The sequence below is a fragment of the Mus musculus genome, chromosome 5 (assembly GCF_000001635.26).
Source record: "Mus musculus strain C57BL/6J chromosome 5, GRCm38.p6 C57BL/6J".
NCBI classification, from domain to species: domain Eukaryota; kingdom Metazoa; phylum Chordata; class Mammalia; order Rodentia; family Muridae; genus Mus; species Mus musculus.
The window spans coordinates 75044642-75070714 of record NC_000071.6 but is presented as its reverse complement, the minus strand read 5'-3'; the positions used below and the strand labels follow the sequence as shown (position 1 = coordinate 75070714).

The 26073-nt window shown below is 44.7% G+C and overlaps 1 pseudogene; it reads right to left on the bottom strand.

Moving 5' to 3' along the window:
* On the bottom strand, nt 20680–22226 carry Gm18593 (predicted gene, 18593; annotated as a pseudogene).

Sequence of the window (26073 nt, the reverse complement as noted above, 5' to 3'; positions counted from 1 at the left end):
AGGAGTTCAATCGAGCCCTCTGAGAAAGGGAGGGGGTGTCTTCTGAGAAAAGAGTCAGCGGTTTGGCTCAGCATTTCAGGAAAAGCTGCCTGTCTGTCTCCTCCGGGCCTTCTGGCCCTAGGAACAGAATTTTGACGGCAGCAAATACCCTCCCCCCGCCGCCGCCCCCACTTCACCTTAACTTAGATTTGCCCACCTCCAAATTCTAAGCAGGCATCCCTCTCCCACTCCCAAAGCGCTCGTCTGTCACTGGAATGAATTTATTGAGTGCCTACTCTGTGACCAGCGTGTGCGAGGCACCACGGGGAGCCCAAGGAAAAGGCCGAGACAGTATCCAATAGAATATTGTTTCGTTCTAGTAACAAAGGCCTGAGGTGGGGACAATTATCCGGATAATTGAAGCAAATGCCCCACCTCCCTCCCTCCCTCCATCGCTCCCGCTCCAGTGCTTCTGGCACTTCTCAGCCTGGCTCCTCTTTACAGCAAAGGCGCCTTCGCAAAGACTGGGAGGGGAGGTAGGGAGGGGAGGGGGGCAGGCAAGGCAGGGGGCAGTTTTTCACCGAACACCAATTCCCTACTCCCCTCAGCCCAAGCTCGCTGCTGCAAGCATTGGACTGATACAGCTGCGGAATTATGGGGATCAAAACACTTTTCTTTCTGCCCTTCCTCCTCCTTCTCTCCTCCACTTTCATTTTTTTTTTCTTTTCTTTCAAGGATGCCAGATGAGGAGTCTAAGTCCCTGGACCCTGCACTTTTATTTTTCATTTTAACCCAATGGAGAATGAACCTTTGTACTTGAGAAACTCTTCAGCCTTTCTCATTGTTTTTTGTTTGTTTGTTTTTGTTTTGTTTTGTTTTCAAGCTTGGTCATCTACCAAAAAACACCTAGTGAGCTTTTATAAAAACATCCAAAGTAACCCAGTTTTGCTGGGCGTGGTAGCGCACGCCTTTAAGGCCCATGAGTCTCTGTGAGTTCCAGGTCAGCCTGATCTACACAGTGAAACCCTGTCTCAGAAAACAAACAAACAAAAACCCCACCAAGATCCTACAGATTTTTCATGACAGGCAGCCTGAGCAAATACTGAGAAAGGCCTTCTCCTTCCTCCTCCCATCCTGGAACAAGAAGCGATTGACTTAACACTGCCCCACCCACCCAACCTCATCCAACCCTTTGATAAATGGAAAAGTACAGTGGTGGAGTACTTGTTTGATGGGCAAAGGGGGCTATGCTTGGTCCTCAGCATTGTTTCCCCACCCCAAATGTGTGTATTGGGCACCTACTATAAGCCAGGCTCAGCTGAGAATTCAGTAGCACACAAGGCCAGCCCCTTGGGAATGCCCAATACATTATTAAATGGATCAACAAATCAACTTAGAGCTGGTAGGTTACGGAAGGCCATGGGAGTGTGAAAGAAAGCTCTGGGTGTTGGCAAAAATCGATGCCTGAAGTGACATTTAAAATGAGATCTGCCAGGATCGTGAGGAATAAGTTTCAGACCATCAAAGAACTCAGGGACAGGACACACAGAGTCCTGAAGAGTCTCTCTCTCTCTTTTTGAGTTGAGAGAGCTGAAATGAAGCCAGAGACACTGAAAGAAGAAATTCAGTTTTTATGTATGTGAAGTAAGAAAAATAAAAGCCATCATCCTTGACAGTTTGTGAGGAATTAAGGACTGCTGGCCCATTGTGCCTAAAGTCTGATTATGATTATTGTTGTTGTTGCTCAGCACCTCAGCTGTCCTCAGAGCAGATGCCATCAGAGGCTCTGGGTGTGGCTTCAGCTCAGGGCTAAGTTCTCCCAGACCTGTCCTCCTTAGGCTTCAAGGCTTTTGCACCCACTCTGGAGAGCCCCTCTCCTTGGCTCCTTCAACCTTCCATTTCTGGGCAGCAGCCTCATGGACCTGAGATGTGCCAGGGATACCGCACCACATCCCACTCCCTACCTAGTCCAAAGTCCCATTCCTGCCTTCCCTACTTGGGGCTGTATCCTAAACTTTGAAACTTTCCCCCAAGTAAACAGCTGTATGCTCACCCACGTATGAAGGAGGGCTCCATTTGAGGGTATAATGGTCCTCACAAGACCACCCTCTTCAAGAGCCTTGTGTGTCAGGGAGACAAAGTAGCCTTGCCCACATAACACAGTTAATCCCAGCAGCCCTCCTAGAAAAAGTGACATCACCTCAGCTGTTTGTGGGGCAGAGCCCCTGCCTATGCAAGGTCAATGGCTTAATCTAGGTCTGACAGGTAGAGATGCCAAGGCCAGGACTCAGATCTCATCTCTCTAAGGTGGGGTTCTAGACAAGTCTGCCAGCAAATATGTATGGGCGACCGTTGTGTGCCTGGCAGTAGGCTAACACTTCACACGGTGTTTCTCTCCCACAATGATGCTGTGGGGAAGGTACATTTATTATGTCCTCTTTTTTGTTATGGTCCAACCCTTGCTTCATGTGGCTTTCCAACATACTAAAGTTCCAAGGCTCGGTCAAATGGTTCATGTGACAAAAAAAGAGCAGACTGGAACTAAGAGGAGGGTAGGGGTCGGGAGCCTTATTTTATGCACCCGTGTCCAGAACACAGGAAGCTCTGAATGAAATCAAAACCTCATTATTTTATTTCAAAAGCTCACTACAATCAGTCTGAATTTCTGTAGGTTTAACTTCTGGTTGGGTATCTTTCCCAGATGACTTCAAATTGCACCTAAGCAGAAACTGGGTCTGTTGTGTTAACTCTTAGTGTTTGTCAGACAGGCAGTCCATAGTCCGCCTAGATGAGAAGTCATACCTGCTCTGAAAGTCTGGCTCCTCATTTCACAGGCAGAGAAACCGAGGCTGCGAAACACCAGAAAATAGCAGAGCCAGAATATTTGACCATGGTTTCTTCTTCCCTCTTCTGAGGGAGGATCTCACACAGCAGCCAAGAATGGCCTCAACTTGCATCTTCCGGCCTCAGCTTCCCAAGTGCTGCACTTTCAAGCTAAGTCCCTCTTCTCTTTTCATGCAATTCATAGCTCTCAGTGGACGGTGTCCTCAGATCAAAATGGACAGAACCTGGCCACCCAGGTTGTGCAGCTGAACCGATCCCAAGTTCATGCATTTGCCCCGTCCGGGTGCAGAGATTCATACAGTAGCCCCAGCGTCAGGGTATCCTGCGGGTCACCCTGCTCTCCGAGCGCTCGGCTGCGCCCTCCCGGGTCTCCCCCTCTTCCTTGTCAAGCTCGCGGGATAAAAACAAATGAATCCACACGGTTGCACCGACCCATAGCCTCCCAAACAAGGCACCATCAATCCCTAACCCACCTGAGCAGCTGCCCTTCAGGGCAGAGCCACCACAGGTGCGCATGCTCCCCCTCCTCCCCTGAGCCCGTGCGCATGCGTGGGTGTGGGGCGGGAGAACTTGAGCTTGTAGGCAAGCGCCTGAGTATGTGGCGTGTGTGCTGGGGGAGGAAGGGTAGGCGGGAGTACATGGACTTGAGAATCAGTGTGAAGGTGAGACATAGTGTGTGCGAGGGGAGTGTGCGTGTCCGCACTGTGTGGAGTGCGTGGGGACCCATGGATGCGCTTTGTGCAATGCGAATTTGTGAGCACGCCAGTGCGGGTTCGAGGCAGACACTGTGTGCGCGCGCGGGGTGCTGGGGGGGGGGGGGGAAGAGACGGACGTGTGAGCTGAGGGCATGGCTAGGCCATCTAAAGGGAGTTCCCCTCCAGTCAGAGCCAGGGTGCACCGCCTTGGGCTCACCTCTTTCACTGCCTCAAAGTTTGCTCTTTGCCTGGCGGATCATCTTTCCATTCATTTACATGACCTGCTTTGATGGTGTGCCAACAGATGCCAGACTGTGTTAGGCGCTGGCGGTGGGTGGGGGTGGAGGGGACAGACCAAAATTAAATAGCTTTACATCTCATGCATCATCTGCATACACTGGAAATTTGGGGTTTCCTGTTTCTGTGTGACTGCTTTGCAAAATGTCAGTGAACCACAGAGAAGTTGCCCTCTTGCCTGTAAATCAAGGAGCATGAAGTAGCTAATGAGACCAGAGACTCTACACAGAAAGGCCCTCCATAACAAGGCCTTGTCAGTCTCTCTGACCATTCCAACTGTAGGCCTCCTGGCTCCTCAGCTTTGCTTCCCGCATGGCCGTCTCTGTCTCCTCTTCCTTTCCTCAACTTGAGGTCTTGCCTCAGACATCATTTTCCCACGTGTTTTTTTTTTTTTTTTTTTTTTTTTTAGATCAAAATCCTTACTCTATACTCTGTATAGTCTTACCATATCAGATAGTCTTCTTCTCTTAAGACAGTTATCTCTTTCTTCCATACTGTGTGCTGTGCTGAGTAGGTTTGTTTATTGTGTGAATCCCCCTGCTGGATTAGAGCTGGGAGAGATGGAGGTTCATGGGGGTGGGGATGGGGGACTGGAAACAGCCTTGCTCACACTCACTCAATGATGGACAAGAGATAGGCAGGAGAAGGCGGTCTCCACAGCTCCTGCTGAAGCACAATTCTCTCTTACCTTCACATAGCACTTTGCAGTTTATGAAGACTCTCGCAAAAGTTATGTTTTCTCTTTTTCTTTCTTTAATGTACATTGGTGTTTCATGTGGCTATGTGAAGGGGTCAGAGCGTGCTGGGAATTGAGGTGCAGGTCCCCTGGAAGAGCAACCGGTGCTTTTAACTGGAGCTCTAAGCCATCTCTTCAGCCCCAGGACCTCTTATTTTCAACAGTTTCATGAACTCCTTCCTGGCCTGGAGTTTGCTCTGTACTTGAGGCTGGCCTTGAACCCCTGATCCTCCTGCTTCTACCTCCCAATGGCTGAGGTTATAGAATTAAGTCATGGTACTCTGCTGAGACTTTTAAATTTACTACAGTTCTCTTTGTTTTTGACTTTTAAATTAAAATTTTTAACGTAATTCTTATATGTGTTTTTACATGAGTTTGTGTGTACCACGTGGGTGCAGTGTTCTTCAGAGGCCAGAAGAGGGTGTCGGATCCTTTGGCAGTGTTACTGATGGTTGTGAGCCACTGTGTGTGTGCTGACAATTAAGCTCAGGTTCTCTGCAAGCAGCAAGTACCATTAACTACTGGGCTATCTCTCCAGCTCCTTAAACTGTAGTGACAATTTTGGTTTCTTTTAAAACCCAGTTAGTTATGGGAATATATCTGTTTGTTTGTTTGTTTGTTTGTTTTAAATCCCAGGTGTGGACTGTGGGGCTGCTTCAGATTGTTCACAGCAGCTGACTATGATTTGTCTCGTGCTCTGGTAGGGGCATGATTTTCCCTGCTGAAGGTAGTTTACATTTGGAATTCTGGGGACTCTTCAGAGGGTGTGTAAGTGCCAGAGCCCAGAGAGAGGAGAAGCCTTCTGCTTCCCCTGCTGTCACTGGTTCCTGTTGTCGCCCTTTGTCAAGTGGTTGTGCTCAAAGCAACGGGAAGAAGAAACTGCATATCAGGATGGCAAAGATCAAGCTTGCTCCAAGAAACTGGACACCCTTAATCAGCAGAAAGTAGCCTAGAGAGCTCCACACCCTCTTTCCTTTCTCACTTGACCTAGTGTTGGGGGTTGGAAGGGATTGGGATAGAGAAGGATGGTAGATATAAGAATCCAATAAAGTAGCCAGAAGTACAGTTACATTAGACTAATGTAGTGTACAAAATAATGGATTTCACCGTGATATTTTCAGGCATATATCAGTGTGTCTTGATCATCTCTCCCTCTGCTGCTCTCCTGCAGACTTTCTTTCTTTCTACTTTCTCCTGGTTCCAAAATGCTCTCAAATTTAAGCGACTAGGCACTAGCTGCAGCCTGTACTTTGATAGACAGAGACTTTCCATTAGAAAAGAAACACAGTATTAACAGTATAAAATCAGAGCAGGAGCGAGTACTTGGAGGGAGGAAAAGGAAGGGGAGTAAAGTAATTAAAATACAGTCTCAAAAGGAAACAAAAAATTAACACCCATCTCCTCCAGACTATTTGGTCACTTCCACCAAATAGTCCACTTAACGCTTTCATGCTGCGGATTATATGTGAATATCAACCCGATAGTTCAGGCACAGACAGCAGCATTGTCTTCTGAAGATTTGTAGTAACAATTGGCATCTCCTTTTGAGAGATCTCTCTCTCTCTCTCTCTCTCTCTCTCTCTCTCTCTCACACACACACACACACACACAGAGACAGAGAGACAGAGAGAGACAGAGAAAGAGACAGAGAGAGACTCACACTCTTGCACAACAGTTTCCTCTGAGACTGAACCATTCCATCCTGCAGGGAAGCTCCTTCAGCAAGAAGGTAGATAACTCAAAATACATTCAGGAAGTCCCTGAAACTGACCAGATTCACTAGGCTCCTCCCTGCCAGAGCAAGCAATGAAAGCCAAGAGTCCTTCTCAGAGGAGAAGGCTGAGCTGCAAAGAAGACTCAGAACAGACGAGGTAACTAGAAGCACAGAATTTGGAGAGGACACTCTCCAACCTGTTCAGCTACCTCTAGGCTGTGTGGTGAGCTCCAGGTGCCCAGCTTTTATGAGCTGTCACCCATGCTGGGGTGAGGCTTGGTGATACAGCTGTCTTTGAGCCATTTCTGCTCCTGGAGGCATCTCTTTACCCATACTCCTATAAGTAGCCCCAATAAAACTCATTGGTTCACCAAGTTGGACTTTGGTGGTATCTCTACTTTGGTCTGTTGTGGGTTCCCTATCTCCGGTTAGTGGATGTATATAGTTACATCTTGCTCATATAAATATATTTTTAGATTGCAAATATGAGGAAAATATCTAACATTTTGTCCCCCTCCCATTATGTGTTGTTCCTCTCCCCACCTTTGAGCCAACTTCCCAGTTAGAGTCCCAATTCTACATTCATATTCATGACAGTACACTTAGAACGGTTATTTCTACAATGCAGAGGAATTGAGAAGTTATGGGTCTTGCCTTGATCCTGAACCAGAGTTCAGAGTCTGGCCATCACTTTTGGCCTCTTGGCTGTTGACTGACTGAGCTGGCTTGGTCCATGGTAGGGTCTGTTATCTTCTATCTGCCTATGGTAGCATGCAGCAGCTTAAGCTACAGCTAGATGGCCGATGCCTAGAAAGGACAACACTGTGGTAACCACATCTTCTTGTTTCTATTATCTATATGAGATGGAAAACAAGAGATATTGTTTTGTTTTCTAGAGCTGACCTGGAGTCTGCCCTGAATGTGGTAACTCTGCTCTGGATGCCTTCCTGCCTCTGACTGCTCTAGGCAACCCAGTCCCTGCCTTCCTTCATACATACCATTCCTTCCTCATGTTTGAGCTCTCTGTCAGTCCATTGGATTTAGCTGATGAGCTCAGTGACTGCAAACTGATTGAGCAAGACAATGGCCCTGATTCTCCGGGCACACACACAGTAGCATTGTCCTCGGCAGATGCTTGCTAATCACTGGCAGCCCTTCAGAGAGCAGTGGTGTCTCAATAGACTTCAGTCAACAGCTGTCGACAGGGCAGAATTTTATCATAGTAAACTGCAAAAGGAGTTTTAAGAAGGAAGTCGGGGGGCTGGAAAGAGGGCCTTTGAGAGCTTATACTGCTTATAAAGCAGAGGATGCAAATTTGGTCCTTCGAGATGGGAGCTGACAACCACCTCTAACTCCATCCAGCTGTAGAGGATTTAATACCTATGGCCTCCAAAACACCTGCATTCAAACATGCCCACACACACATACACACACACAGGCACACACACATATACACACATACATCTTAAAAATAATTTTTAACTAAGTCAGAAGTCAATATAAATTTAAAATAATTCTGGACACAGTTTGAAAATTTTATTATGGTGTATACAGGGGTGTGTGTGTGTGTTTGTGTGTGTGTGTGTGTGAGTGTTTGTATGCATGCTACAATGTGTGTGGAGGTCAGAGAACAACTTTTGAGGGCCAGTGCATTCACCCTCACAGGGATTCTGTAGATCTTAACTCATGTCCTAAGGCTCATGCAGAGGTACCTCTACCTAATCCATCTACACAGGTCTCTGGACAAGGTCTAACTCATATGCAGCAAAACAGAACAGTTACTGTGTTGTTATCATCTAAAGGGCAAATTGTCTCCCTGGCCTCTATCACTGAGCCACATCCCTAGCTCAAATGACTACATTTTTATATGAACCAGGAAGTACAACATTTAGAAATTTTAAGAGTTGTTTATGGATCAGTATTTACTGAAATTTTATTCAGTGTTTGGTGATTGATTTTCACCATAAAGAGTCTACCGCTTATCTTAATTATAGTTCTTTTCTGTTTTCGGTCTTCTAATACTTCAGAGACAGCAGTAATGAATAAAAGTAGGCTTATCTCAGGAAAAGAGAAAAAGATTCGGTGAGTGGTCGCCATTCTAGAGAGGCCTTGTCTCCTTGGGGTTTTGCTTTTTTTTCCATTCTTTGCTTGAGATCAGACATGTGAATGATATTCCACACAATGAAGCTAATGCTGATCACCATATATATAGCTGGAGAATAACTTTGGTCCCCAAAGGACATTAAGTGTGTTTAGTTGTCAACCAAAGACAAAATATTTCAGAATAATGCCTATTTTAGGGCCTGATTCCTCTTGTCTGAGGAAATGGAACTGGAAAGCAGTTGTTACTGAGATTTAGTTCGACTTTAGTCAACATTGTTTAAGAGTTCCTGTACATGGGGCTGCAATGAGAACACTTTTTTCTTTTTCTTTTTAAAGATCTATTTATTTTATATACATGAGTACACTGTCGCTGTCTTCTGACGCACCAGAAGACAGCATCGGATTTCATTATAGATGGTGTGAGCCACCATATGATTGCTGGGATTTGAACTCAGGACCTCTGGAAGAGCAGTGCTCTCAACCGCTGAGTCATCTCTCCAGCCCCACTTTTTTCTATTTTTAAGGCATCTAACTTAGGCTTACTGTGTGCAAGGCAAGTGCTCGACCACTGAACTACATCCCCGAGTGCCCCCTTTGCTTTGTTTATTTTGAGGCAGGGTCTCTCTATGTTGCAGGCTGGCCTTGAATTTCCCCTGTAGCCTAGGCAGATCTTGACCTTGACATCTTCCTGCCTTGGGTGGAATCAGCTTTGCAAGATGATTACAGTTTAATCTTAGATATCAATGGGTATAATAGATACCAGGGTCTAATAGTGGAAGACAACAATTTATGGAACTAAGGGAGAAAGTAGTACCATTTCTTCTTTCTGCCAGCATCAGGGATTTTGACACTGGGTTTTGAACAGGAAATGCCCAGATTAAAAACAACAAGAAACAGCGGGAGAAGACCCTAGGCCAAAGGTCCGGAGTGAGCACATATGACTGTATTTGCATGCAAGAGAGGGAAGAAGTAAGAGCTGTTTGGTGGCCAGAAGCAAAGCATTTGACTGACATGTGAAGGATTTCCCTATCGAGTGGAAAATATTTGAAAACAAGCTGGATGTGGTGTATACCTGTAATGCCAGCACTTAGGAGGTAGAGGCAGGAGGATCAGGAGTTCAAGACCGTCCTCAACTACATACTGTATTTGAATCCCACTGGGGCTACGTGAGACAATCTTAAAAAGTTCATTTAAGGAGCAAGGCTGATGACATGAGTTTAATGGTCGGAACCCACGTTAAAGAAAAAGGACACAGAGAACAGCGATTCCACAAGTTCTCTTCTGACTTCCGATGTGCTCTGTGGCACCTGTGCACACCTATAATAAATACAAAAATTCAAAGGTACATCAGATCATCGAACTTGAGGCACGTCTATCTACCTTCGTCAATGCAAAGGACGGAGACAATACAGAATTCTAGACCTGGGAAGATGTCCCTTCATCAGTGGTGGGGACACGAGGAGAGGATGCATTCAAGAGTCCTTTGTACGCATCAGTGTGTGTTGGCTGCTAATGGGATAGAATAAGAGCACAGAAAGGGGTGTGTGCATGTGTGCAGTGGGGCTTGGGGTTTCTGGCTCAGATAACAGTGTTGGTGTCAAACATCCTGGCTGTGCATGGAGGGTGAGCAGGTTTCCTTTGTTTCAGATGAGACTGTGGTAGAGTTGGTAGACCAGAAGGAAGATAAAGTATTGTGTTTTGTTTGTTTGATTGGTCGATGTTTCTCAGGCATGTTTTTAGGAGAGCATGGATGTGCCACAGCAGAGGTGTGGAAGCCAAAGGACAACCCAGAAGACTTAGTTCTCTCCGCCTGTCATATGGGTTCCAGGGATTGAATTTAAGTTTGTCAGGCTTGGTGGCAAGTGCCTTTACCTCCCGAGCCATCTTGCTGGCCCCAAAGTATTTAGTTTTAAGTATTTGGAAAAGTAAGATTAGCCAAGGATAGGGCTGGAGAGATGGCTCATTGGTTAAGAATGCATATTGCTTCTGCAAAAGACACATATTTCATCCCTAGTATCCACATCAGGAGGCTCACAGCCATTTGTAATTTCAGCTCCCGAGGGATCTAAGGCCTTAAGGCTCTGTAGACACATGCACTCATGTGTACAAACTCACAAAGAGACATACACACATACACTTAATTACAAAAATAACAATATTCTTAAAAGACAAGCTTAGGATAATTTTAATTTTATATGTTAGCAGTTAGAAATAGAGATTTGACTTTAAGGGTAATTGGGATTTGGCAATAAATATGACAGCAGCCTACAGTGCTTAAATTATATGTAATATTGGAAATGGTAAGGTAAATTTACCCAGGGTTGGAATGATGTTTAGGAAAGGCCTTAAAGTTACATGGCCCACTACCTGCTCAGTAGTCGACACATAGTATATAATATATCTATTGAGATCTGGTTTTGGGACTGAATATGAATGTGGTATAGTTATATTTATATAAAGATATAAAATTGAGACCTGTTGTTTTGTGTGCTAACCAAAATTTTTAGTTAAAAAAGAGATGGTGCTGAGTCTATTCTGGTTTTCCTTTTTTGATTCCAGGAACTGTGTCATCTGCCAGTGAGTCTGTCTAGGGTTAATCCAGTATTTACCACTTGACTGGGGGTGGGGTGGCTGGAATAGACTGGGATACCAACCAAAGTGAATCCAGTTCGGTGTGAACGTGGAATTGGAGAGGGAGCACCCTGGGGTCATCTGATTAGTTACTAATAGCCCCTGGGTGCTTTGGGAAGTTGGCAGCGGCGGCAGCCTCCTCGTCCATCCCTCTAGAACGAGCACGGAGAAGAGAAATCCTAGTATAGTGTTCAGATTCCTTGCCTTCTTCTCTTCCCAAAAGATTCCCTGTCCATGTGTTCTTCACACATCTTCTGACTGGGTCAACTTTAGTTCTGACACACCTGTTATCAACTCAGCATGCCAGGGCTTCTCGGAGTGGAGCACCCACGTGTTTCGGGCCTTCCCCTGGCTAATTATCATCACGTTACCCAGGCTGAGTCAGTCTTCAGTGGCCATTCAAGGTCATGGGATGTTTGCTCCCATTTCCTGAGGAGGCTGAAGTGCTTACAAAATGGTCTGTCCTGTCCACCTCCAGAGAGAAAATCGGCCATCTTTGAGATCCTATGTGGATGAGGAAAGGAGAAGTGGAAAGATTAAATCTTGTATCACGCCCCTCAGCTGTAGCTGTTGATTCTGTCCATAGCCATCTGGGTAACTGCCTTCAGCCTGTGGCATTCTGGATAATCTTTCCATCCCGTCATGAGAAAATCAAGTGTAGGTCAACCCTCGCTTCTGCTAGGCCGTGGTGTTTGCAGCACACAAGCTGCCTTCCCATATGTGACCCATCGCTAACTTTTCCACTTGACAGATTTCTCCCTGCTCTTCACTACCACATTTTTATAATCTTTGAGTTGTGACCCCCAAACTGTCGCTTCTCTGCAGTTTGTTTTTGTTTTTTTTTTTTTTTCCTAATGCTAAAACCCTCCGTCATTCCACACTCTTCTGTGGTCATATCAGCTACCTTAAGGTTTCTCTCTCCATAGTACACCTTGAGGTATCAATAGTTCATTTCCTGAGTGGGGTACACTTGAGTGGGGGTACAAGTGAGTGGGCCTAGGGGATATCACTCAGATTGGTCCTCAGCTTCACTTAACGAGAGGGATGGGGTAAATGGGCCATTTGACTATGCCAAATCAGGATTCTAAGATGAGAATAACACTGATAAATGCTGCACTAAGCATTTCTTTATGTTATTATATTTGATCTCCAACATCAAGACTGAGGAAGCTCTTACTTCTGTTTCCCAGATGAGGATACTGAAGTTGAAAGAGATTATTTGTTTCAGAGGCCACCATGACTAGATTCAAGCATGTGTCCTTGTTTTTTCTAGCTTTATTGAGGTTACAAATGACAAAAATGGTATGTGTTTCAGTTCAATTTATGTTGCCAGATCAAAATACCCAAGGCTGGGCCGGCTCCATGGCTCAGAGTGTAAAGGCCATTGCTGCCAAACCTGATGATCTGCATTCAGTGTCCAGGACTCATGGTGGGAAGAGAGAATAGACTCCTGAAAGTTGTCCTCTGACCTTCACCTGCCCCACCCTCTCCCCAAATAAATACCAATGTAAGAAGCAAAACAAAACAAAATGTTTGTGACTAACCATCATAAGGAGGAGAGTTTGCTCAGGGTGGAACATCTGATTGCAGACCAATTGAAGATGGTTATTTAGAGCGGGGTTGTGGTGGCACCTTTGGGGGAAGCTCTGAGTTTGAGGCCAGCCTGGTCCACATAGAGAGTTCTAGGCCGGCCAAGGCTACATGGTAAGACCTTGTCTCAAAAACAACAAAAAGAGGCTTCTTTTGACAGGCATGTTCGGGGGTCCTTAGTAAAGGGCACTGGCATCAATACACTAAATTATAGCATGCTGAATAGCAGGGGGCAAGCCAGCTGTGTGCAGGAGGGCCACGTGTGGGAGGTGGTCTCCAGGGTCCCAGGAGGATGACAGTAATTATGTTCATTATCTTCCAAGTGTCGTGATGCCATCAAGCTCTACCTCTGAAGGTAGGCTATACCATCAGAGAGGGGTCAGGAGTCTGACACCTACCTCTCTGGCAGACATGCTTAAACAACACTACCGATTTGACTTCTGTGTACATAAGTGAAATGATCACCATAGTAAAGCTAGTTAACATTTATCACCTCATTACATTAATGTTGTCAGCTGATGACTGCTGCCAACCAATATCCCAGAAAAGATAAAAGGGACTCAAATTAACCAGGATCTTTTTTTTAATCCTGTTTTTAAGAAATGTTTTAATATCTATTATTGTGCAAAAGAAATCTTCTCAAATATTAATCCTCAAAAATGGCATGTGGTTTAAAGTTTTAAGATCATTTTCTGTGAGCAATTAAAACACCTTTGGCATTACCAGTCAAGGAAAAGAAGAGAAAGCAAAAAGGTCCCATGATCATAGCCAAAAAGAAGAAATAGACCAGAGAAAAGAAAATAAAGAAAAAGATGGAAAAAAAAATCAGAAAGGTCAAATAAAAATCAAGGGGAAGTTTTAACCCCTTCCTGGAGAAGAAAGTGTACAGTAAAATTTCCAAATTTTATAATTTAATGTCATGAGGGTATTGCCCAACTAGCTCAGTTAATAGAACATGAGACTTGTGATGTCACATAAGAGAAATACAAAAACAATAATAAGTAACAAAAGTTCTCTTAATTTTGAGTGGATAAGTAAGTCTGGAGACACACACCAGCAATTCCAGCACTGCGGAATCAGGAGTTCAAGGACAGCCTTAGCTACTAAGTAACTTAAAGCCAGCTGGGGTGACATGAGGCTCTTTATTTAAATAAGGAAAAGGATATGATGGAAAGTAAAATGTAAATTTCAATGTAGATAAATATTTCAAACTATGTTAATAAGAGTCTTCCTGTATTATTCTCATTATAATTCCAAAAACAAATGAGGGATTTGGAGTCATCATAGAATTATCCCTAATGGCACAAACTAATCTGACTGAATTAAATTGGACTCAGCCCAGCCATAAAAATGTGGGTTTGATCACCTTGCAATGAGAACAAAAATTAATGTGTGTTCTTCAGCACTGGTGTCTGTCGACCAGACAGTTCACTCCTGTCTGTGATAGGACCCTGGATGACTCAGGTCTATCAACTCATTGCAGTAATATAAAAACTAGAAAAAAAAAAAACCCAGCAAATCAAAAACAAAATCCTCTAAATGAATCAATGTGGCAAAACTCATTGGTTGGAAAAAACTGGGATCCAGTTAATCCCAGATTACCATCCAAAAATGTTTTGATTTGAGATTCATTTGCTAAATAAAGTTATTCCTAAAGCGTCTTAAGTCAGGATAGAGCCATATTCTGATATCACAAGGCGTAGTGGGTCCAAGTAGTACTTGATTTAGCTAATCACATTCTCAGCACAAAGAACCAGCTACTCACGACATGCCCTTGTAGCCCTGGCCCTTGTTTTGGCAGTAGGGTATCAAGGGGCTTTCCAATATGATAAACCATTGGTAGAGTGGGATCTTTGGGCCACATTGGGATCATATGTAGGGTGAGTAGCATCCTCATCAGACTTAAGAGTACATTTGGAGCATGCATCTTCAGAGAACACTTTTACAGACTAATCACCATGGTAACCAGCAGCTAAATAATACCCTAGACATCTCTCAGATGACCAGGACACTGTTACCTGAGTGAAGCTAGGCTATCATAGACAATGCAAGCTACTTGCTTGAGTCGTGGAAAATGATAAAGCCAGGTTCACCCTTCTTTCCTGTTCAGGACTGTCAGACTGCTGCACAGGTGTGAATCGGTGGCTGCTCACCCATTCTCCCACTGCCTGAAAGCATGGTTCTCTACGGCACAGGAAGAGAAAAGACTGGAAGGGAGACAATGTTGCAGGAACTTACTTTTTTCCTTTTAAAATACAGATCTTCTCTCTTATCATTTTATGTGTTTGAATGTTTCACTTACACATATGTATGTATACCATGGTACCCACGGAAGTCAGATGAGGGCATCAAACCCCCTGAAGCTCGAGTTACATGACAGTTACAGCCATCATGTGGGTACTGAACCTGGCTCAACCACAAGAGCAGCAAGAGCTTTCAACTGCTGAGCCATCACCCCCACTGGACATCTTGAGCTTCCAAATCTCTGTAGATGCTCGCAGAAGGACCTCTGGGAAGGAGGAGTTGGTAACATTGTCTTCACTGTTTAAATGAAAGAACTGAAGGAAAGGAACAGAGTCCAAAGGTTGCCATGGAAACACATATGTCCTTTTCTTTCTAGTATCTACCCATTCAGATTAAAAAACAACATCATCAGTGATAACTAACTTGTATCAAGTGCTTCTCATTCCTTACATGAATCATTTATTCCCATCCTTGCAACAACTCTGAGTGAGGACTTTATAATTAGCTCTAAGCGCAGATGAGGACAATGGGAGTTCACTCAACTATTTTCCAAGTTTTCTTTTCTCACATATTTTTTTAACATTTTAAAATTTTACTTTGTTTGTTGCTTGTGTTTATTATAAGATAGGATTTCTCTGTGTAGCCCTGGCTGTCCTGGAACTTGATTTGTAGACAAGACTGGCCTGGAACTCAGAGATCTTCCTTCCTTGGTCTCCCAATGTGTTGGGATTAAAGGAGTGCTCTGATACACCTGGCTTCCAAGTTTGTTTGTTTTTTAAAAACAAACAATATTTGAAACAAAACCTCAAGAGGAAGGAAGCATGTGAAGTCCATTATAACTACTTAATAATGTTCATTATACCGAGGCTAAGGGTGACTTCCTCTTTTCATTATGTGCACATATTTTTCCCTTTCTATTTTCTCTCCCTTTCATCAAAAATTTAAACCATAGACACACTAGCAGTTTGGGATTGTGTGTGTGTGTGTGTGTGTGTGTGTGTGTGTGTGTGTGTGTGTGTGTAGGTGTCTGTATGTGTGTCTGTATGTGTGTGTGTGTGTGTGTGTGTAGGTCAGATGAGAGTTGATTCTCCATCATTTGGGAGCCAAGGGTTCTCAGGCTTGGCGGCAAGCCCCTTTACCAGCTGAGCCCTCTCGCTTGCCCCCACTTCTTTATTTAAAGTCATGTTTGAGTTGGGTCAGCTGTAACAGGCCTACAGTCCCATAACTCAGGAGGATATCATTAGGGATTTTGGAGGCTGCCCATCAAACTCCTTAAATCAAGGTGTGTCTACTTGGGAGTCCAAACATGCTGAAGGATATAGACCATACATGCTAAAGGGAATCAGATGCAGCCTCTGTAAAGAGGCAGACACCCCAATCTACTTAGCTGGAGGAAATATGGTTGAAATATATGGGCATATTTGGCTCAAAGAATAAAGATTTGTGGTGGGGATATCTTTTCAATGTTGGGCTCATACAGAAATACAATAGTTTTGTATCTCAGAGATTATAATGAGAAGTGACAGATGAACAAGTATTGAGTGACCCTAGATCCAGGGAGTATTCAAAAGCTAATAATAATAATAATAATAATAATAATAATAATAATAGACATTCTTCATCATCAAGGATCTAGCTTTTCCTGTGACAGAACAGACACTACTTTTGTATATACTCAACTAGACATGATGTTTAATATCAGAATTAAAGTGTTTAGTTTCAGAAGAATCATAGAGACTAATACATTTATGCTTAGTTTTCTTCTTTTCCTCATTCTGTTTCTTAAAGTTTCTTGTAGCTCAGGCTGGCCTTGAACATGCTGTGGGCTACCTTGAATTGAGCCCCCTGCCTCCACCTCTGGAGTGCTGGGACTACCTGCTGTATTTAGGTAATGCTGGAGGTCAGACCCATAGCTTCATGCATGCTAGGCCACAGTTTGAGCTACAAACCCAGGCCCCTCTTTTGTTTTCTCACTTGAAATGGGGAGTCTCCCTCTGTAGTTCAACCTAGCCTCAAAGGAGGGATCCTTCTGCCTCCACCTCTGGTGTAGCCACATCTCGCTCTGATACATGGTTTGGAAGGACAGTGTGGACCAAATGGCTTCTGGCTCCATTCTGCTTTATGAGAAATTATTCTGTGAACTTAAAAGACTGCAGAGAAGCAAACTGAATACAGCTTGCATTTTATGTTTCAGTGTTGAATTTAAATCAGATAATATTTAATCAGACAGTATTGAAGGGCTGTAAGAGAACCCTTTGGGTTTTATTGGATTTATGATGAAAATATCTTGGAGACAGGATCTGAATTAAATATGTTTTCATAGTGTGAGATGACCTAGAAAAAAAAGGGAAGCAAATGGCTTCATATACATAGCCACCTTCTATTTTATTAATTGAGTTAATTATCCTGCTGGTGTTGGGAAGATAGAGGTGTCAGTAACCCACATATTTGTCTGGTGTTTCACTTGTTTGTTATTTTGAGAGAGTCTTGCTGTGCATTCCTGGCTGGCCTGGAACTTGCTATCCCTCCCAGGCTGGCCTGGAACTTGCTGCAGTCCTCTGGCCCCTATCTTCCAAGCACTGGAATTATACATGTGTACCCCCACACCTGGATTCTACTGGTATCTAGAACATATGGTGAGGAAACATACTACTTAGATCCAAGTCCTGATTCTAATCATAACTCCACCACAATCACCACCGCCGTTACCACTACTCCCATCACCACCACCACCACCACCACCACCTCTATCACCTCCTTTTCTTTAGGCAGTCTTTTGTGGCCTAGGTTAGCCTTGAAGATACTATGTAGCTAAGGATGACCATGAATTCCAGAGCAACTTTCCCCTACATCTTGAAACACTGAGACCATCCTGTTGGGGTTTATTCTGTACTTCAAAAACAGACCCACCAACTTCGTGCATGCTATGAACCACCAGTTTTGGTAATATCCAACGGGCAAAGTGCATAAAACAGTGCCTTCCTGGTATGGTTTTAGTGGTTCATAACTATAATTCTGTATTTGGGAAGCTAAGGCCGAGGGATCAAGGTTATCACTAACTACACAGAAAGTTCAAAACCAGTCCCAGCTATCTGAGTTCTTACCTTAAAATCATAAAAACAGAAGGACGAGAGAGCTGCCTCGGGTAAAATGGTTTGTGGCCTTCCGGAGGACCAGAGTTCGGATAGGCAGCACCCGTGTGGGGTGGCTCACGACTGCGTGAATTCCAGCTCCAGGGGATCATATGCCTTACTCTGGCCTCTGTGGCACCTGTAGACATGTTGCATACATCCACACAGACACAGGCACATAAGTAAATTAAAAACATAAATAAGGCTTGAACAAATCAATAAAAAAAATGAGAAAAACAAATTGTATTTTAAAAGGTCAAAATGAAACCTAACACTTTGCTCATTTAAAAATTAAGACGTTTTTAAAAGGAGAGAAAAAAGCAATGCCTAGAATATTTTATAGAAGCATTTACTTTTGCCCACCTAAGTAAGTTCTGCGGCTGTTGAGATGGTTCATCGGGTAAAGGCACGTGTGAAGCCGGGTGACCTGATTTCCATCCTTGGAGTCCCTGTGGTAGAAAAAGAACTCCAGGAAGTTTCCCTAGCCCCCCCCTCCCCCCCCCGTGGGCTCACACGCATGTGCATGAGAATATTTGTACTTGCACAAATATATAAGTAAATGTAATAAAATGCTTATTAAATGTTCTGCCTTTATGAAGCTCCAACTCTGGTTTAGTTTTAAAATGTAGCACATGTAAACACCTATATAGCAAGTATATATGATATCTTCCTGTGTAGCTCAGGCTGGTTTCAAATTCTTGATCCTTCAAATCCTTTTTTCTTTTCTTTTTTTTCTGAGACAGGGTTTCTCTGTATAGCTCTGGCTGGCCTGGAACTCACTCTGCCTCTGCCTCCCAAGTGCTGGGATTAAAGGCTAAGATTACAGATAGGTGCCACCGTACTGGGCTCCTGATGTACTTCAGCTTAATATTTTTTCCCCTCTACCTTAGTCACCATAGTTGCGGACAATGAGGAAGACTTCTGTTCCAATCCAGAGGGTTTTCCCAAACCTGTGTGATTTACCTTTCACAGTCACCAAAGGACCTGTGTTACCTGCCACAATTTATAGAATGGGTGCCAAAACTCTGGGCTTGAGGCTCATACTACAAATTTTAGGCCATGTGTATGTTAGTGGAATTAGGGATACAATCAGTTTGATCCAACGGAAAAGCTGCACTTGAAAATGGAGATATATGAATTACCAAAAGTCATAGTGTCCTGGTGGTGGTAGGTGAGGGTGATGCTTGCAGGTTAGGTGGGGCCCCTGGGCTTCTCCTCTGGGGGACTCACAAGTGCACACCTGACCGTGTCACTGCCTGGATCCACACCCTCTTCATCCTTATTTTTAGGATGACCTTCAGACCTGTTTCAAAGGCCAAATTTCCACCAACTTTGCTGGCTTGATCTCAGATTTGGCTCTTCTCGTTATGGCCTACTCCCTGGCCTTGGCTAGCTTCTTTCCGACCTCAGGGGCTTTAATTGTGATTTTCTCACTGACTGGAACTACTTCCTCTTTTTTTTTTTAAATAAAGCTATCCTTCCCCACAGCATACTTTACTTTAGCATGTCGTCAGCTTAAATGCCTTTTTCCCAGAGAATTCTCAGTATTTCAGAGTGAGCTAGGTCTCTGGGCCATGCTCATGGACCTCTGTATTTAACCACAGGACTGACCATGGTTCTAACAATTATAATGTAATTGTGTCAGCTGTCTCCAGTAGAATGCCATGCTCTGTGAAGACAGGGGCTGATGGTGAGACAAGTCAACCAACATGGAGATGGTATCAAGCTACAATGGTCAAAGACTCCTCCAGCCAAGAAAAGTAAACTCTTATCAAGGATCAATATAATTTAAAACATACAGCTACTAGTTCACGTTTCTTAATGACAGTTTACCTGTGGTACAACTGCTAGGTAAAACCATGCATCTTTAAAACTTGTTAGTCCCAAATTTTTTTTAAAAAAGGAAAAAAATCACAACAGCAACAGCAGCAACATTTCACAGAAAGGAAAAGAACAATATGAAAACAGCTCAAGGAATACATGAAGGGGTAAAATATCCCTGGGGAGGGAAAAACACGGAGTTTTATTGAAGAAACCAAGCAGAGACTGGTCTGCACAGGAAAGTGTGTCTGGGAGTCAACTGAAGGACCTTAAAGTAGGGATCTATATAACTCAAGAAGCCCCTAGTTCATGAATAAAAATGACAACTTGCAAGCCTACCTTACTTGGCTCCATTTCTCATTCATTCTAGCCTTTGCTTAAAGGCTTGAAACACTTGAACATTTAGCTTAAGGAGAAAAATAATCCCATCATATGTCCCATTTCTGAAGCCACTTTAGACCTGGCTTTGCTACTAGAAAACTTAAATATAAGTCTGTGGCCTTGTTTAATAAAGTACCCCCAGTAAGAGCTAGAAAACAGGGGCTGAAGAGATGGCTCAGTCCCGACAGAGTTCCCAGCACCCACATGGTGCTCCATAACAGTCTAACTCTGGACTTCCAGGATCTGATGCCTTCTTTGGTCTCTGAGATCACTGTATACACGTGATGCACAGATACACATGCAGGAAAACATTCACGAACGTAAAACAAATAAAATCTAAAAGTAATTTGAGAAATATCAGAGGACACCCAGATTGGGTTAATAGTTTTTGGTGGCACTAATATTAAAGGGAGAACTGAACAAAGTCTGAGTCTCAAAACCAGTGATAATTGATCTCATGGTTCAAAGGAAAAGGGGGGGAGAATCTAAAAATCATAAATTCAGACATGTCTCAGATCCTTGTCCTCTGGATCCATGCCGCCTTCAGGGATCCATCACTATAAATGTTCTTGGTCATCTGTCTCACTTGCATGATATTATTTCTCAATACAGAACAAACCAACCTAGGTTCACTGGGATTTCAGGAGAATTCAGTGATTGTGGCTGTGTGTCCTCCATGGTGGGCTCTCCTCCACTTCTTGTGGCCTGTTCCTATCTAGTTTTATTTAAACCCCAGCCATCCCATCTACGATCAGTACCACCAGAAGCCAAAGTAGTCTCATTGTGAGGTGGTGACTGAACTCGGACTATTTCATCTTTATATGATGTACTGGCTGGTTTTATGTGTCAACTTGACACAGGCTGGCGTTATCACTGAGAAAGTAGCTTTAGCTGGGGAAGTGCCTCCATGAGATCCAGCTGTAAGGCATTTTCTCAATTAGTGATCAAGGGGGAAAAGCCCCTTGTGGGTGGAACCATTTCTGGGCTGGTAGTCTTGGGTTCTATAAGAGAGCAGGCTGAGCAAGCCAGGGGAAGCAAGCCAGTAAAGAACATTCCTCCATAGCCTCTGCACCAGTTACAACCCTGACTTCTTTGGTGATGAACAACAGTATGGAAGTGTAAGCTGAATAAACCCTTTCTTCCCCAATTTGCTTCTTGGTCATGATGTTTGTGCAGGAATAGAAACCCTGACTAAGACATATGATTACAGCTTGAGTTTCAGATTTCTCAGATCCCACAAGGCTGCAGTCTTGCCAGCAGATCCCATGGCAAGAGTAACCTCACTATAAGGACTGAAAAGCAAGCAGTCTACCTCAGCAGCATGGGCATCTTCTCAGTGGCTTGGAAGTATTCTTTGAGTGGCTATCACGAGTCTTGTGTTTATGATCATCCACAACTGACCAGGACAGATGCCAGGAAATGTGGATTACAGCTGTGTGTCCTGTCAAGATGGGCTCAGCATCCATCGCTGTTCCTTCCTTTGAAGCTGAACTGCTGTCCCATAGGCAGATGCTACTGTCATCTGGAGAGCTAAGAACCCACCAAGATTTGCCTCCTTTCAGATGCTCCACTCGCCAAGGGTGTCTGGCTTAGAAGGATGCTTGTCCAGGCAAAATCCAGATTGTCACTGGATGGAGTCTTTCTTGCAACGATTCAAGCAAGGGTTCTGAGGGAATGTAACAAGCCCTGTTTACTTCTTCATGGTTGATCCTGATTTCTATTTCAGCTTCTCGTTGACAGAGCCCAAACTTTCAAATTCTCCTTCCTAACTATTGTGGTGTGATGCATCAAATTGCACATCATCATTGGGGAGCTAGACATGGGCAATCACAAAGTGAGCACACTGTTCATCTGATGTATGTGTCCCCAGGACACTCCATGGATGCTGAAATCATTCCCTTCATGTCTGCTCTGGTGACATCTGGAAGTCACCGGGCAGTAAGGCTGGCCTACTCCAGGCCATGGGTCACCACAAAATTATAAAGGAAGGGGTGTTCCTTTTCCACATTTCGTACTCCTCATTGATCATGGTCTTCTACCGAGTAGTCAAAGGTTGCTTCCTATAGTCACCAGTGATTGCTGGTGAGGCCCAGAATGGGCATGGGAGAAATCTTGGGGCTATATGTTGTGGGAGGGGCAAGGAGACTGCCCACCTGGATTGAGAGTGGCTCAAATAAGAGGAAGTTATCTAGTAGCCTGGAGAGAGGAAGTCAAAGAGCCAAGGACCAGCCTGTGTAGGGCTCACTCCTGGCTCTCAGGTAGCTTTCTTCTTGCTGTCTTCTTTCATGGCGGGTAGGAAGAGGTCAGGGTCTCTGCTGTCTCTATCAAGGTATGGATGTTCTTCTTAAACCTTCGATGTTATATTTTAAACCCATTTAGCTAGCCCAAAGCCCCATGTCCAAAGCCTGTCATGACGCTGAGGGGTAAAGCTGATATATGAGTCTTAGGGAAGGGTTACAGCCACAGCACATGAACTATTTCATGTAACCCCTCATAACTCCATGGCAAAGGCTCCAGTGAGGGTGAAGAAGCTTAGAAAGATAGATGTGAGGGCTGGAGAGTCAGCAATTAAAAGTACTACCTGTTCTTCCAGAGGAACTGGGTTCAATCCCCAACACCCACACGACAACTCACAGCTGTCTATAACTCCAGTTCCAGGGGATCCAGCACCCTCACACAAACATATCAAACATATATACAGGCAAAACACCAATGCCTAAATAAATAAATAAATAAATAACATGTATGGGGGTTGAGACAGGGTTACTTTTTCTACCCTTGGCTGCCCTGGAATTGTAGATCAACCTGGCCTTGAACGCACAGAGATCTGACTGCCTCTGCCTCATGAGTGCTGGGACTAAAGGCATGTGCCACCATTGCTTGACTCGTTGGAGGTCTTAAATCTATGAATGACAGGCTCCTCGCCACCCAGAAGGATGAGACAAGAGTATTGCCACACATCTGAAGCCAACCTGGGCTACATGACAGGTTCTAGGCCAGCCTGGGCTATGAAGTGAGTTGCCATCTCACCCCCATCCCACCCCCACTCCCCGCCTCAAATAGCAACTAAAGTCTTGGCTCCTGGGGTTACTGAGCTGTCCTGTTTGTTTTAAGCCAGTTGATCTGAAGGAACATGTGAACGTGAGGAGCATGAAGAGGTATACAAAAGAAGAGACATGTTTGCAGGGGTGTGTACTGTGGGCACAGGAGAGGGGGAACATTTTGACAAAGACTGGTTCATACTCAGGAAAGGCGGAGGGAGTCATTTGGCAGGAAGCAATCCTGGAGTGTTGGGGGTGGAGTTTGGAATTATGATGTCAACTATTATAGAGAAATGCTTGACTCATCCTTCCTCGCCCTCTTGGCCTTGCTCCCAGGTCTCGAGCCCCTTTACTGACACCAGCAGGTTCCCCCCCCGCCCCCCCAAACCGGAAGAAGAGTCAAAAAGAAAGAAAACAACTAAAAACAATGACTTCTCTTCACACCTCGGCAATGGGAGTCAGACCGATCTCTCTGTCGGAGTCCAGCCAGAGTGCTCCTCCCACGCAAAGTCAGTGCTGCGAGAGTGAGCTTCTTGCCAGTCCTCTGCCGCCTAATTAACTCCCAGTGTTCTGCCGGCAGTGCCAGCCATGATCCATCTCCATTCAGAAAACATTCTTGTAGGTTCTCCTCTGAAGACGGATCTGTGGAGGGTGCTGGAGAAAGAAGGGGCTCTTCCAGTTTCTTCTGTCCTTGGAAAGTTGTCAGCTGGGTGATGCTCAGCGGCTGTGTTGACTGAGAGGTGGATTCTGGGTTGTACACAGCATGCAGGGTGTGGCCCATGACCGAAACAGACCCATTTTCCTCCTCCTCCTCCCTCATCCTTTCTGCAGCCACTCTTTGAATGTGGCCACTGGGCTCTTGATTACTGTCAAGGAGGAGGCTCAGGAACTCTCTGCAGCCAATGTGTTGAAGTTGAAGTCCTGAATGAGAGTATTAAATACACACATACACACGGGATCAAGAGCAAGTTCACATAGGGTCTCTGAAACTAATAATACTTCACGGACACTGAAACATTACACAATGCCAAAGGAACGTGGTGATCTTCATGGCAGAGAAGCGGGGAAGAATCAAGAATGTTTCCTGTTGTGACTATATATCCCTCTTCTAAGCATTCCACGTACATCAAGAGACTCTGTCAAGTAGCCCAAGGGATAGGTACTATTATATCTATTTTATTTTAGAGACAAGGCTCTATTATAGCTCAAACTGGCTATATAGAGTGATGTTCAATGCCTAATTTTCCTGTCTCCATCTCCCACCTGCTAGGGTTTTATAGATGTGTGCTACCACGCCGCACTTTTGTCTTCCTGTGACAGGTCAAAGACCAAGAGGTTAAAGGACTTGGCCAGGGTCCCATAGGAAATGATAGAGGGCGATTCAAAGTCAGCCTTCAGAACTACCAAGTTAAGCTGCCTCCTGTGTGTATGCTCCATTGGAGCCTTTGACATACCCTCTGACTCCCACCCCCCTAGAGAATTATGGTTGCTTGCCTTAATGACAGAAAAGTTACTGCCAGAGACTGTAACATACATAGTCGCGCGTGCACGCGCACAGACACACACACACACACACACACACACACACACACACACACAGCTGACCACACAGTAGGTTCAGTGTTTATTGAATGAATAAATCTGGGAAAGCATAAGTCTGACGCATCGACTATTTTTCCCTGCCTAGCTCACTGCCCTTTTTTTTTTCCCCAGATCTTTCCAGGATTAAGTTGTCCAGCATTTTCCACTCTCATGTTAACCTTTGTACGTTTTCTGCTTGGACAAAGACCCGTAAACGAACTTGAAGGATGCGAACACTGCGTAGAGAACTGTTTGTGGACACTGGGTCCAGTACAACTCCTCTTTCCTTTCCAGACCAATGAGGAACTCTTGTTACCCCATGGTCCAGTTTGCCGTAGGAGTCCAGTTCTGTTCCTATGTTGTTTGGATGCTTGGCAGACTCTTGATTGTGAAACCAGGTCCAAGGTGATCCATGAGTCCACTGTTCCTCCCTTCCCCCATCCCCTCTTGTGGAGAAAACATTTTTCACTAGAGAGACGAAGCATACAACTGCAACTTCTTAATTGGAACACAGAGAACTTGTCAACTTTGTTAGGTAGTATTGATGGTGAGATTTCTTGTTAACAAACAAACAAACAAACAAACAACCTGGGCTAAAAGGACAGAATATTTGGCTTTGGAGATATTTTGGAAAATCAGGTAGGACAGTAGACAGGAAAGCACTGTTTGCCGGGCAGTGGTGGTGCACGCCTTTAATCCCAACACTTGGGAGGCAGAGGCAGGGGGATTTCTGAATTCGAGGCCAGCCTGGTCTACAGAATGAGTTCCAGGACAGCCAGGGCTACACAGAGAAACCCTGTCTCGAAAAACCAAACCAAACCAAACCAAACCAAACCAAACCAAACCAAACCAAACCAAACCAAACCAAACCAAACCAAACCAAACCAAACCAAACCAAACAACAACAACAAAAAAAAAGAGAATGCACTGCTTTGTTAATCTCAAGTTGGCAAAGTCAACCAACTCTGCTTCGCATCGTGGACTAAAAACGTTTTATTAAACCGGCAGTCAGATTCTCTGGTCCGGCCAGGGGCTTCGCCCGCTGTCGTTGTTTGGGCTACAGATTACTCCAGCCTGGCTCTAGGAGTCGAGTCGGGGTCAGCGCCCCCGATCCTCACAGACGCCGCCTTCCGGGTCGCTGACCCTGGAGCCGGAGGGCGGGGCCGCGCCGGGTGGAAGCGGAGGAAGAGGCCGGCGTCCCGGGAGCGCGCGAGACCGTCCGCGTGAACGCGCCCGCCCGCCCACCCGCGCGCCCGCGCCCACGCCCGCGCCCGCCCGCGCTCCC